Below are 14126 nucleotides of genomic sequence, written 5' to 3'. Positions count from 1 at the left end.
TCAGTAGTCGGTCACAGTACACCATGTCAAGGAACAATCGGTGGGCAATCAAAAAAGGAAAGTAACCTCATTAAGATGCAGAAAAATGGCAAAATTAATGTCAGTATAAATAGATATATAAAACATACATCTGCAACAGATGTGCTTTAACGCAATTACATTAACTTATGCAAAAAAAATAATTTATCGGATGGCGCAGGGAGATGAATTGAAAGATAGCGTATTTCAGCCACACGTTTGTTTGAGGGGGGATAGCCTGCGACCACTGTACTTATTGATCAATCAATTCTATAAGATTTTGATTTTACTGATTTCGATCCTCTAATACACAAAACTGTACTTTTTAAGAGTGCAAACCTTATGTTTGGTTCTGATGAAGGGGATTGCATCTGCGCAGTAGTCCTCTTTCTTAACGCTTAATTCAGATGCAATTCTTTTTACAACTTTGGTGGCAGAAAGTCCCATTCCATCAGTGCTAGCAACTATAATATTCGCCCGGGAAGTATATGACGACGGAAAACGAGGTTAAACCCTATAACTATGTCTCTACTGCAGCCAATTCAAAGTAATGTGCCATTCCCCCGGATTGACACAGTCGAACCTGCTGCGGCACTAGAGAAACGAAGATAGAGGCTTTAACGATCATTTATTAGTAAAAAAAGAAGGTCAGAACATTCTGGAATTTTTAAATTTCGAAAATTCGATTCTCAGCAGTCCATTTCTGAGAAATACAGAAAAGGGCCATATTTGGCAGAAAACTGACGAAAAAACATAACGCCCGAATTAACAAGTGAAAAACGGTCAAGAAAAAACGGAAGAAAAAACAAAGTCTTATGACATTCGACCAGAATTGACAAAAATGCAACTTCGAATTCATAGCAGCTGACCTGGAAGATTGACTGTTTTAGCAGATTAGCGACGTTATTTAGACGATTAGACGAATCGTGAAGGTCAGAATATTCAAGAAATTTTAAGAATTCGATTTGTGACGTCACACTTCCGAGAAATGATTGAAACGGCAATTTTTGAAGAAAACGAGAAAGAAACAACAACAACGATAGTGCGATAGAATTAACGAAGAGAAAATAACGCGATACAACTGGGAATTATCAGAGACCGTTCCGAGTTGTAACGATTGTGTCGCTACAATCGTTACCGAGCAATTCACGCAAACGGTGAAGGGTGTTGGGACAGTGTTTGTCCAGCCTTCTGGAAAGGAGATAAGAACGTTATTTCCCCAGATTCCAGAATCCGGAGGGGTCTCGGGCGGAGAACTCAAATTATTTTTGTGACATTCGAACAGAATGGACAAAATACAGATTCAGCAGATTCGGAATTTTAGCAGCGAACCTTCCGAATTCGCGATTTTGAAGGAAAAAGAGCGTTATTGGAACGATTGGTCAAACGGTGAAGGCTAGAATATTCCGGTGTTTCAAATTTTTAAAATTTCGAAGTATGACGTCATATTTCTGAGAAACGTCAGAAACGGCCATTTTGGCAGAAAATTGGAAGAAAAACACAACAACCTTAGTTGCGATAGCGAAAACAACAAAAATTGAGGTTGAAAAACAACAACGAATTGCAGAAATAGCAGAGACCGCTCCGAGTTGCAACTATTGTGTCGCTACAATAGTTGCAAGGCCGTTGCGAACAACGGTGAAGGGTGGAAAACCAGCCTTCCTGAAGGAGAATAAGAGCCTTATTTCCCCGGATTCAGGAATCCGGAGGGGTCTCGGGACTGGAACTTTTATCAACTTATATAAATTTTTAGCTTCCCTATTCTGTCCTGAATTGAATTAAATTAACATCTGAACTCATTCTACTAAGATGAGAAGCTAAGAGTTGGGGGGAAAGGGTTGATCCATCTTCGATGGAGATGATGATTTTTATCTACTGAAGAAAAACAATAATAATTCAATAAATAGTAGTAGCCCCGAGTTTAGGAGTGACCTCGTGGTCTGAGGATACTGAGACCCAGCCATGAGCTCACTATTTCTGCATGTAATTAAGTTAATTTGAGTGTTTTGACCGAAGCCGAAAGGAGTAACGTTTTTTGTCGACCCGATGTTAGAAAGACCACCGAAAGTACTGGCTTGGTAGAGACGGTTAAAAACATGTAAAGCTCTGTTTAAACGTTAGCCAGTCGCCTTAGGACTTAGTTTTATTTTCCGTTGATATGTATCTTCCGGGCCAATGTTACATAGATGTTTTATGGCGCTCCTGGGTGTTATTCTTTTTTAACATCATGACCGGCAGAACCGTTAACGAGCACTCCGCGCCGAGCGGATGCTCACATTAACGCCCTTAATAGGCCAAAACCGCTGGGGCGGAAGGGTAGTTCGGAACGCGGAAGCCTTCCGAATTACCGTGAATAGCTTTTTAACCTAGTTAATACCGAAAATTCACGAATCAGGAAGGGTGGGGGGATCGGCCGTCCCCTCGTTCCCTGAGAGTATTGTGACCAAAAACACTGAAAGATATACATAAAACCAAACAAAAAGTAGTATAGTACCCAAGAAAAACAAAAAAACATAAAAAATAACCGAAAAAACCAAAAACAGTAAAAAAGTAAAAAATCAGTAGAAATCATCCCCCCAGACAAGATGTGATCTGACCCTCCCGTTTGTTGTTGATAGATATATTGTTGTTACAGGCATTTATATCAGTCAGGTTCGTTACGATCAATTTTGTGGCCTGTTTGTGAGGCTTGTACTGTAGGGTTATTTGAGAATTTAATCACGTTAATGCTAACTTGCGCTCAATCCGGAAGGGTCTCGGGATTAGTGAAGAAGACTGATCCGGCAAGCAGTTCAAGGAGCGGCAAGAAAGGGCACAAGGACAACAACAATCGACTTTTGGGTATCGTTAACACGTTTTGTATCCCTTTTCGTACAAAAAGTAAGATACTTCCCTGTTGGGGGCTCGACAGTGACTGCACTGTAGTGACCTTTCACCGAACTACGAATTTCCGAGTTATGCACATTCCAGTTTACAGAGGAATCGAACTTAACTTGTTTGATTCAGTGGACTCATCAATCCGGAGGGGTCCAAATAGCATGGTTTTTGGCAAGTTTTTCCAGCTGGAACGTTTTAGATTGGGTTTTTTTGCATTGCACTAGAAAAGTATAGGCCTTTTGAGCTCGGATCAATAATTTTTAGGTCGAAAAGAACAGAACTGCGAAAAAAGTTAGGCGGAACCTGTAAGAGAGAAAATTTGTGTTAATAACTTTTGTTAATAATTTTGGTTAATAACTTTGGACCTACTGGACAGATCCAGTTGATCTTGGTACCCAGTTGATCTTGTTAATAACGTTTTCGTTAATAACTTTGGACCTACTGGACAGATCCAGTTGATCTTGGTACCATTATATCGGCAATTAGGTGAGCTTACTCATATAATCATCAATTATTTAAATAAGTAAGCGTGAAATTTTTTGTAATATTGTTTTTAGCAAATTCACTAATTCGGGAAGGTAGACCCTTCACGTTTCATAAAATTTTTCTTGGAAAGCCCTTACACCCCTACCAATCTAAGGCGATTTTACAATGTTCTAGACGAAAAGGGAAGGCTAAGGGAACTAGAAGACCATAGTCGAGTCGAAACTGAGCTAGTAATAAGACCCTTCACAGTTAAGGTGAATTGTCAAATAAGAGGCTTAGCTTCAATCCGGAAGGGTCTAGGAAAAGAAAATAAACCCTTAATAGTAAGTAAGAATAGCATAAGAGCATCGGAGAACGTATCCGGAAGAGTATCGGGTGAAAGTTTTGAAAGTCTCTAGAGAGTTATTTTTATAAACCCGGAGGGGTCCCAATCCGGAGGGGTCCCAATTTTGCCAATCCGGAAGGGTCCCAATTTTGCCGGAGGGGTCTTGTTTTTGGCAATCAGGAGGAGTCCTGTTTTGCCAATCCGGAGGGGTCATAATTTTGCCAATCCGGAGGGGTCCTAATTTTGCCAATCCGGAGGGGCCCTGTTTTTGCCAATCCGGAGTGGTCCTAATTTTTCCAATCCGGAGGGGTCCTGTTTTTGCCAATCCGGAGGGGTCTTGTTTTTGCCAATCCTTTGTTAAGACTTAAGTAGATAGCAGAAAAGAAAATAGTGAAAGGTAATAGGTTATTAAGAGACAGGCTAGGAACCAGTGACTGCACTGGTAACTTGCCCTTTATAAAAGAGGAGACCAAATTAAGACAGGTCTAAACTCGGATATTCGCGACATTAAGTCTAAATTGAAAAAGAGTCTCTAACTGATTTGTGTGGTTTGAAATCCAAATCGTTTTTGGGAAAGTGATTGCCCTAGGATTTTTGTAATCCGAAGGCAGATAGGTAACACAGGACTCGGTGAGTGCAATAGACGCCCACTTGAGAAAATTACTGCCTTCAAGTTTTGTCTGTTTGGTCGAACAGGGAAAGCTCTTTATTTAATAAAAAGTTCGACTATCATATTGCGACTGACAAAAATACAAAACACATACGTTTTTCATTGAAAATAATCTCATTTTTCTTCATTTTTGGTTTTAATTGAATAATATTTAGGCTTGATTGGGTAGTGAGTACACTATCTTTTAAATATATTGCTATCATCAGACTGTGCTAGCTTCATATCTTGCAACTAATAAACGATTATTGTGAATAAACTGTGTACACGCTGTACTGTGATAACATACAAGGATTCGTGGTCACTGTTTAAGTGAAACTTTTGGAATTTTTTGTTTTGTGTTATTATTATCAGTAGTAAGACTAAAAGGACACTAGCAATTGAATTGAGTGTATAGGCAGTAAGTGGTAAATTGGAAATCAGTCTAGACAAGTCTTGGACACCTAAACTAGGTGATAGCTCCAGGAATTTCATACCTGAGAAACAGAGAAAAGCAATGACTGACCCTTTTGTGGAAAGGATCACACGAACCCGGACCGACAAAGAGAAGAAAGTTTCAGGCATAATGGTTGAAACCAGGAGTCAAAAGTCATCAGAAGGACAAAAGGCAACGTTAGAGGCAGAGGTCCATTTAGACCCTACCATGGATGAGGATCAGAAGGGACATGGACCGGAAGGGAGAGGAAACAGAAGATTGGCGAGTGAATCTAGTCCGGTAGAACAAGGCCAAGATTTTGCCACTTCCAGCGGAACCTTGGACCGAGAAGAGATGACGGAACTCTCCGACATCTCTACTGAAAATGTGGCGACTACAAGATCACCCACAGACAACACCATGATGGTTGGCATGACGGAAAAACCGGCAACGTCCTCATTGTTTTCAAAAAGAGTGAAGGACACTTTAGGAAACTTCTTTCCATTCACTATGGGAACGGTTACAGGCGATGAAGCAGAAACCCAGGAAGAAGAAGAGAACGATGACGGGCAAGATGACTTCGGATCTCAAGTCAGCCTCCATAGCTCGACTCAGGAGAATGGCGCATACACCGATAGAGAGACTGGTACCACGGACCAATTTGGCGTGGTGAGGACAATAAGCAATACCACAAAAGAATCAGGGCAGTCAAGAGACTTTGTGAATATGACGAAATCGGAAATGCGAACTGGGTAGAGTAGGAATACAGGGCTACGCAACGCACCGGCGGATCCAGAGGTGGATAGTGTAAAGACGCCGAGGCAGAGAATCAAAGCCCGAATCTCGACCAGCACCAAGCTACCTGGGATCGACAGGGTGACACCGCCAATTGTGACACCATTAATTGAAAACGGAGCATCAATTGAAGAAGCCTTGACCAACATAGTGGGCAGCATAGGAGAACAGAATGAACAGATGTCCATAAGAATGAGTGAACCGGAAAGGGCAGTCCACGTCGAGAGTGAAAGTCTGCGGGAGGAGATCAACCGCAACAGACAAGAAGCTAGCAGAAGCAAAAAACGCTTGAAAGAGAGAACGGGCGAACACTTAGCAAAAAACCTGTCGCGGTTGACGAGGGAGGCTGAGCAAAGAGAGTTACGATTAAGAGACGACATGGAGAAGTTGAGAATTCAACAAGAGCAGACTCTTGGGACTCTTGACACGAAGATAGATGCGATGATGGAGAGGCGAACTCAGGCTGTCATGGATAGGTTTGATGGGCTACTAGGCAGCAGGAGTTGATCAAAAAATGGGGAATCGAACTCGGAAGAACCCAGTAGGGAGCCGAGGGTGAACTTCAACGAGCAGCAGAATAGGAGAAGGACAGATGGATCCACTAGGGGCAGTTCATCAGGCTATACCACAGGGGACAATAGACCCCGGGGCCCAAACATCGGAGGAAATTCAACTAGCAAAAGGCAGACCTCTAACGACCAACGCAAGATACACATGCGACTCGGAGATGCGATTCCAGGAACAGGAGTCATACGAGCCAAGAAAGAAATAATCCAGGCGAGCCGGACAGGAGAGAAACTCCGGAGCCCTTATCAGGTGGCGAAGATACTCTGGCGGGACATTCAAGAGACGCTGCATCAATGGCCACAGCCTTTGAACCTCTGAACAGGTCCTTGGAAACATTTCTTACGAGGTTGTCGAAGACCAATGAACGTAATGAAAAGTCCAGAAGGGTTTTTAAGATGCTATAAAGACAAATCTGATGGCTGTATTGATACCTGGATAGAGGTAATGAAACTGCATTTTGAGGAAGAGGACTTGTCAGAAAGACAAGAATGCAGTGCACTTACCAGCAACTTGGAAGGGTCAGCCCTAAACTGTGTGATGGCCAAATGGCAATACCAGCGGGACACTGCTGAGAAAATCTTTGAAATCTTGTTAAATCGTTTTGGCTCAGGGCTGCAAGGACACCAAGCAATGTTGCGCTTCGAGAAACGGAGGCAACGTGAAGATGAGACGATAGACAAGTTTCTAGACAATCTGGAGATGCTGAGATGGCGTAGCCAACCAGATGAGTCAAACAGAAGGATGAACCTGGCAGTAGCCTCAAAATTCATCGATGGTGTGAAAAATGATGAACTTCGAACAATGTTGGCGACACATTACACACCACTCTCAACCAATGCGCCAACACCAGAGGAATTGAGACTCAAGTCAAAAGAATATCTTTTGCTGAAGCCTCCGTCGAGATCTGGATATTACAAAAACCATTATGGCAATTTTAACAATGGGCCAGAAAACCAAGGAAACAACTGGTACAAACCAAGGGGCGATATGGACAAGAGACGCTCTTGTGCAAATTGCAGCTCGACGGACCATCATGTGTCAGCATGCCCAACTTACAAACAGGGCTTGAAAGCAATAGGCTTTAGCCTCGAGGATGAAGATGCGTCAGAGGTCGATCATGAAGATTTCATGAGAGGAGTAATTGCGAAACTCGACCCAAGGTGTTCTTTTGTAACTTGGAAGGTCATTTTAAATCGGATTGTACACAATTCTGGGATGCTGTGGCAGACATCAAGCATCCAAGGCATGAGGAAGCTTTATCGGTAGTGAAAGCCAGCAAGGCTCGACTGTTGAGTGAAGCGGAGGCTCGCAGAAAAGAGAAACCGCAGGAGCTGGCAACGAAGAAGATGCAAGCGGTAACGGAAGAGAGATGTGAACCGGAACAGGTGACTACGGCGGATGACTTCAAGATCGACTATAGGGCATTCGCGAGGGATGCTCTAAACAGAGTCCAGCAGGAGTTTGTTACGAAGGAGATCGAACAAAAAGTCAAGCTCGAATTTTGTATACGATATCTTGGTTTGTAAAAATTGTTCTTTTTCTTTTTTGACAAAGCGCTTGCGCTACTCAGTTTTCGCACAGAATCGTACGCAGCTCTGCTCCTAGAATACAATCTGTTCAGACTTACCTTTTCAGATTTTGAAAGGAATCCAAGTTCCTTCGGTTTTTCGGTTTGGCATTCTTGTTGATAACACGTTTAGTTGGAATTTGAGTTGCTTCTAAAATGGTAAAGTAAATATCTGGAAAGTCGGTAGTTTTTCGCTGTAGTGCACACACAAAGTGTACAATAGATTTTTTTGTGTATTGAGTATCTAGTATGATATTTTCTGACTGACTTAGTTTAATTCTAGGAGATACAAAATTAAATCAATAAGATGCTTATTGTTACTAGTTTTCAACCTGGCATTTACAGCACCCTAAATTTTGCTTTTGTTCCAAATTTGGTTTTTTTTTGGAAGCGTGCTCTGTGATTGATAAACTGAGCAAAGAACTAGGACAAACTGATTCATACTATGTCAATCGCTTAATGACAAAAGAAGTGATAAAAGATTTTAATTGTGAGCCTTTTGGCGAGCTTAAAATAGTTCTCCTTTAATGCAGTGAAGTTCTTCTTCGTGTGAGTTCTTTACGATATTTTTTTTGTATTTTACCACATCTCTTTTTCGCTCGCCTCCTTGCAAATATACTAGACATACGCTGAGGAACTGAGAGAAATTTTTTGGACAATAGAGGATAAATTGTTTTTGAATTTTTTGGGAAAATGTTTGAAATATTTGGAGTATAGAGACATATTGTATGCTCATCGTCCAAACGTTTTGTTTTTGTTCCTTCTGGTAAATAAAAATTTGGTGGAATTGAACCGCTGTTTGTTCAATATCAAAGCGAATCAATTTTTTTTGGAGTTAAATCAAATAGTAAATGACTCATAAGGAATAGATGTTGCCACTCTTTTAATCTTGATACCACTCTTTCAATTGTGATCCTAGACCTAATTGTTGACTTGACGTATTGATTTGTAAAACATCTCTCGGTGATTTGAACAAGACTATATGTGTATTTTGTAACTCAACATCTGTTCCCAATTAGCTTTGATGAAACAGCTTATGCGTAATATATATTGTATTCAGTCCCCAGTGTCTTCCAGTGGTAGCAACATTTACAAACAGCTTAGAATTTGAAATTTCTTAACAACAGTCATCAAATATTAACAGGTATTTTGTTCCATTATTGCAAAGATTTTCAATGAGTTCAAAGTCAACTCCTTGGATAAGTTTGAGGTTTTTTTTGCATTTGTCCATAAAGAGGTTGATAATATTGATAAAAAGAAAAAAGAAAAAAATTTTGTCAAAATTTGGTTGAAATGTACCATTTTTTAAACAATCACAAATAAAATGCAATTTTCCAGATCCACTCGGTCCAAACTACAACTAGCGAAATAAAAACTCGTTCTTTGGGAGACATTTTTTTTATTCGTAGCTTTGGGGAAGGTAAAATAGAACCGACTGTAATTGATAAAACTCTTACCCAAACTGTTGTTTCTTCACATGTAGTGGATAATATTTTTCGAACGGTTGCACATGCTAGTGTTAAAACTAGGACAAAAAATTGGCACCTAAAATTTAAAGATATCTATAACACGTACGTCCAAAAATTTTCCATGATTTTCGTTCATGATTCTCCTCATCAAAAACAAAATTTCCTAAATTATTTTGCTTGTCACTTCCATCACCCATCTCAACTTTGGGAAAAAAAATTACAAAGATTAATGTTGCTTTTTCAAAAACACAAGATAATACAAAATGATTTACAGAATTTACAATTTATTAAAAAAGTAATGAGTCCATATTCCGTAAGCAAATGCTTTTCTTTCTGCACAGTGAAGAGTTTTTTGCATGACAAAATGGGTAGTTGCTCCAATCTTAATCGTCATCTTTGAAAATCGAACTCTGAATTTTTGGGCATGCGTAGTCATCCAAGTTTGCAACTTTTGTTTTCAAAATTCCTGACAGAATTTCACTTTGTTCATAAACTTTTGCAAAAAACTCCGTTTCAGGGGCTTTTATTTTTCTCAAAATTTTTTCAAGCTCAGTATATTTTTGATAACCACTGCTCCAGTTGATTCCATGAAGATGCTTCTTACAGGAAATTTTTGGGTCCATTTCTTTCAAACTTATGTTACAGAGAAAGTAATTTTTTCTTTTTCTTTTTGATGAAATGCCATGCTTACTCAAATCCAAACTTCTGAGAATTTAATTCAATTTCCGAACGTTCATTTTCTATTGTGCTTTCATCAATAATTATAAAAAAAAAAACGTTCGAATGTTTCTACATAGGATAAAACCGAGGGGAAAAAACAATCAGTTTATCAAACTCCTCTTTTTCTAACTGAAACTTTTGATTGTTTTTCCAAAAGTTTTCTCTCCTACGATATTCTATAAAATCTATTGTTTTAATATCTGAACGATAACTTAGAAAAATTTCACGTCCAAAACAGTATTCCGTGTTGCTGATATCCTTTCTCCTTCTTTTTTGCAAGATAGACTTGCTAGAAGTTTTTCATTTGTTCCGATTCATTTTTCTTTAGCAATTGGAAGCAAGATGCAAAGTAACTTTTGCAGGGTATTTGGGACCAAGAAAATCAGTCAACTCTTTTTTTGATTTTTAGCAAATTCAATATAGATGGGAAGAATATCATATCGTGAAAACATCTTTGATTTAAGTCTCAGAACCAACTGATCCGTAGTAGATATTTCAAAATAAAGATATTTGTAGATATATAGAAATTAGGAAATGTAGATAACTCAGTGTACATTCCAAATAAAGAATTTTTACCTGATATGAAATAGTGAGTAGGCGGTGAACCAATTATGGACATTGCGTAGGTGCTAAAACTACTATATTAACATTTCAAATTAGATAAAAATCTTTCTCAACAAATAATTGGTGATGGAATCTGCTATGTGTCAAGCATATCCCACTTTTTATTCGGATCAAAAAGCAAAATCTTTTTTTTATCTGTCTCAGAAAATTTTGATGGAAAATTCATTGTTTCCCAAGACTTTTGTGTATCTAACCATTCATCATCTGCGCACTGGAAAAATGCAAAATTCACTTATTATTAATCAAAACATCGCTCGATCAAACTTTGCGAAGATCAGATAAAAATCTTTTGACCTACCAAATTGGTGACTGTATTTATACTTTATATAAATACAGACTTTTTTCCAATACTATTTCATCAAGAGGTGAAGTTTTCAGTCAATTGAATTGTGCAGTCGATCACAACTTGAAATCTAGAATATCGGAAAGATTACCCAGTGTTGCAAAAAAATGCCTGCTACGAGAAAAATTCAAAAGACATCATCTCAGTTCTGCCCAGAAGCTTGTGTCTACCCAGAATCAACTTTTTGATTCTGGGTCGACCCAGAGTCGACCCAGAGTCGACCCAGAGTCGACCCAGAGTCTACCCAGTTATCTATCATTTAAAAACCCTTTCAGTCATGATTCGAACGACTTCAAAGAATTTCAAAAATAATTCTCAGTGTCGAGAAAAAACTCGGTTCGAAATTTTTTTGAGTTTTGGTCTAAGTTTCGAACGGATGAAAAAAACTGGTCACTCTAAATCCGTTCAATGAAAACTTAAGCAATTTTCTAACATTGAAGAAATATTTTCAGTTCCAACCATTTGAATATGCGGAGGAACTCTGTATTCAATTGTGATTTGGATTTTTCTTTCTTTTTGTTTGTTTTTTACGCGACATCAGGTACCAACGGAATATGTCAAAAATCAACGGAACGGTTCAACTGGTCTTGCCTCCATCGCCTGTGGGGGTCTTGGTGGTTCGCTGACTAAAGTTCTTGGCTCAGAGAACCCCACGTCCTATTCGATGGTAATTGGGTTCTCCACAGATTCCTCTTCCCAAGGAAAGAGGAAATCGTCGACTGGTTGAGCCACATATCTAGATTCAGGAGTGTCAGTGTAGTTCATTCCCACATATTCAGATACTTCTTCCATCATTTGCATTGTTCCAAGTTGGTTCTCTGTGATGGGTACTTGTGTCATATGATGTTCGTTGAAATCCCTTCGCATCACTTGTACCATATTCCGGACTTAGATTGGGATGTCCATACGTGTCAGAAAAACTCCAGAGACTGTTTCTCGCGCTTGGATTTGTACTAATTCAGGCGAAAGTTCAACCGAGCACATACGAGTGCTGGTTTGCACTGAGAAGATCATTTTGAGCAATAAGTTGACAAAAAGACACAGAGTAAAAAGAACGATTGATTAACCCTTGAGAGGGAGTTGGTTGACGGTATCTAACTTGAAATTAAATTGAATAGAGCTGAAAAACAAGGTAGGTGAAGGTAAATTGAAAATAAAATGATTTTTAGTCAAGAGAGAGGGTTACCCTCAATTCGAATGTGTGGGTTTAACCAATCAGAAGTGATTTTCCATATTTGGTCTGTAGTCTAGTCAAATTAAATTTGAGCCTCTCTTTATGGAGTTTTATATAAAAGACGTGTTCAATCAAAAACGAAGTTCAATTTTAGGAGCTTTTTACACATTGTCGTTTCCAATCACAAAATTTTTCATTTATCGTATATTGTCGTATTCAATAAAAAACAATTGCACTTTTGAGGACTTAAATCTTCTCAATTAAAAAAAAATCACCCAAAAGAAATTGTTAAAATAATTGACCACAGGTTGTTTGCCGTAAAAATAAGAAATAATGCCGATATTAATAACACAAGAAAGAAAATTAGAACAAGCAGCATCTCTGAATTTTTCACATCAATTCAATTGAGTTTTTTGTGTATAATCAAGGAAAACGTTTTTACTTTTGAGTAGATAATCAAATTCTTGATTTTGATGTAGATTTGAGAGGATAGCTCAAAATTGATGAATTTTTCAAAGCAAGGCTCTGGAAAATTTATTCCAAACCTGATCATGAAAGTAAGTTCTCTATTCAATTTGTACTTTAATTTTTTAATTTTGGAAAGCCAGTTTATTTTTTTTCTCTAAATTTTAGATAATGCCTGCTCTAAAGCGAAATGAGAAAGTTAAGTGCGAGAAAATCTCATGCTGCGAGACATCGAAAGAGATATGAATACAAAGATGAACATAAGTGTCCTAATTGTAACTTGATATCCAAGAAGAAGGCAGAGATGAATTATCATGTTGCGAAGAAGCATGCTCAATCGAGTTCGAAGCAGTCGACGGTTTGTCCTTCTTGTGAACAGGAGTTCCCAAGTTAATACAACAACATCGGAGAAAGGAACATGGAGCTAAGCAAGGAAAACCTAGTGATACAGTGGTGGACTTGAACAAGAATGTGGAGGAAGAAGGGGAAGATGGTGAAAAATTGAAGGAAGAACTTAGTGCTTGTCAACATTTTCTAGTAGGTACGGAGATGAAAAATGGGAGAAATAAGGTTTTTAACTTTCAAATGTCCAAGTTGGATACCAAAGTTATCAAGGAAAAACTTGAAGAAGTCTTCAACAAGCTCGATTCTGCCGCTAAAATCAACATTGCTCTGGGGTTCGTTTTTCGAATTTTGAGATTGGTGAATATCGATATTTCTACGCCCATGAAAACGATACTTTGTTTGAAAGATCTCACTTACTGTGAGGGAAGCGGATTTGATAACAATTCAAGAAAAATTAGAAAAATCTGATATTATGGAACAATGACCAAGAACGCCAGAACACAAAGTGGAGATTCAAGTTGATCACAAATGTGACACTTTTTGCTGCTTTGCTGAAAAATATCCCAATGGGATGTCCGGACTCTCTTTTAGCAGAATCTGTACTGAAAAATCATTCTGTTAACTATTTTTTATCTAACAAAGACAAAACACCATAAAAAGACAATTTGTGTCCTTTCCGCGCATTGGCCAGGTATATGAACGGACACAATGATCTCGACTCTCAAACTTCGAGATACTCTACAGATATTGTATCAAAGTCAGCTCATATAAAATATCAATAATATAAATAGCTTTTTCAAGTAGTTTTCCAGCTGTGACTGTTTCTTCAACAGATCAGACAACTTCAACAGACATCTTCTGAGATGCAAGGATCGAATGAGGCATATTTATGCAAAGAACGTTTATGAGCTTCGCGAAAACTTGTTTGAAAAGCTAGAAGTATTCAGTCTTCCAGTTTCTGAAGGAAACAAACTTTTTAATAATCTAGCAATTTTCAATTTTGAGTCGATTTGTGTTCCGACAGAAGAACTAAAAAAGAAGCAGACTACCACCTGGATCGGAAAACATTTTGCCATTTCAGTCTCAATATCGAATCTGATTGATGAACCCATCTTCTTGTAAAGCAAGGATCTACAGAACTTGATAATCGACTTTGTGAGCAACCTCGAACTGTTGGATGAAAAAAATAAGCTGGAGATGAGAACAAAATCTCAAGATATTGAAGTAGCTGTCGATGAACGATCAAGGAAAAGATCTTTGATCAGCTGA

The 14126-nt window shown here is 38.6% G+C and overlaps 1 protein-coding gene across 4 annotated transcripts in view; it reads left to right on the top strand.

The window, feature by feature from the left end:
* Positions 1–14126, top strand: part of LOC134842842 (zinc finger C2HC domain-containing protein 1A-like) — a 216803-nt gene that overhangs the window by 30353 nt on the left and 172324 nt on the right. The gene's annotated exons all lie outside the window — the stretch shown is intronic.

The sequence above is a fragment of the Symsagittifera roscoffensis genome, chromosome 3 (assembly GCF_963678635.1).
Source record: "Symsagittifera roscoffensis chromosome 3, txSymRosc1.1, whole genome shotgun sequence".
NCBI lineage: Eukaryota > Metazoa > Xenacoelomorpha > Acoela > Convolutidae > Symsagittifera > Symsagittifera roscoffensis.
This window is presented reverse-complemented; position numbering and strand designations above follow the sequence as displayed.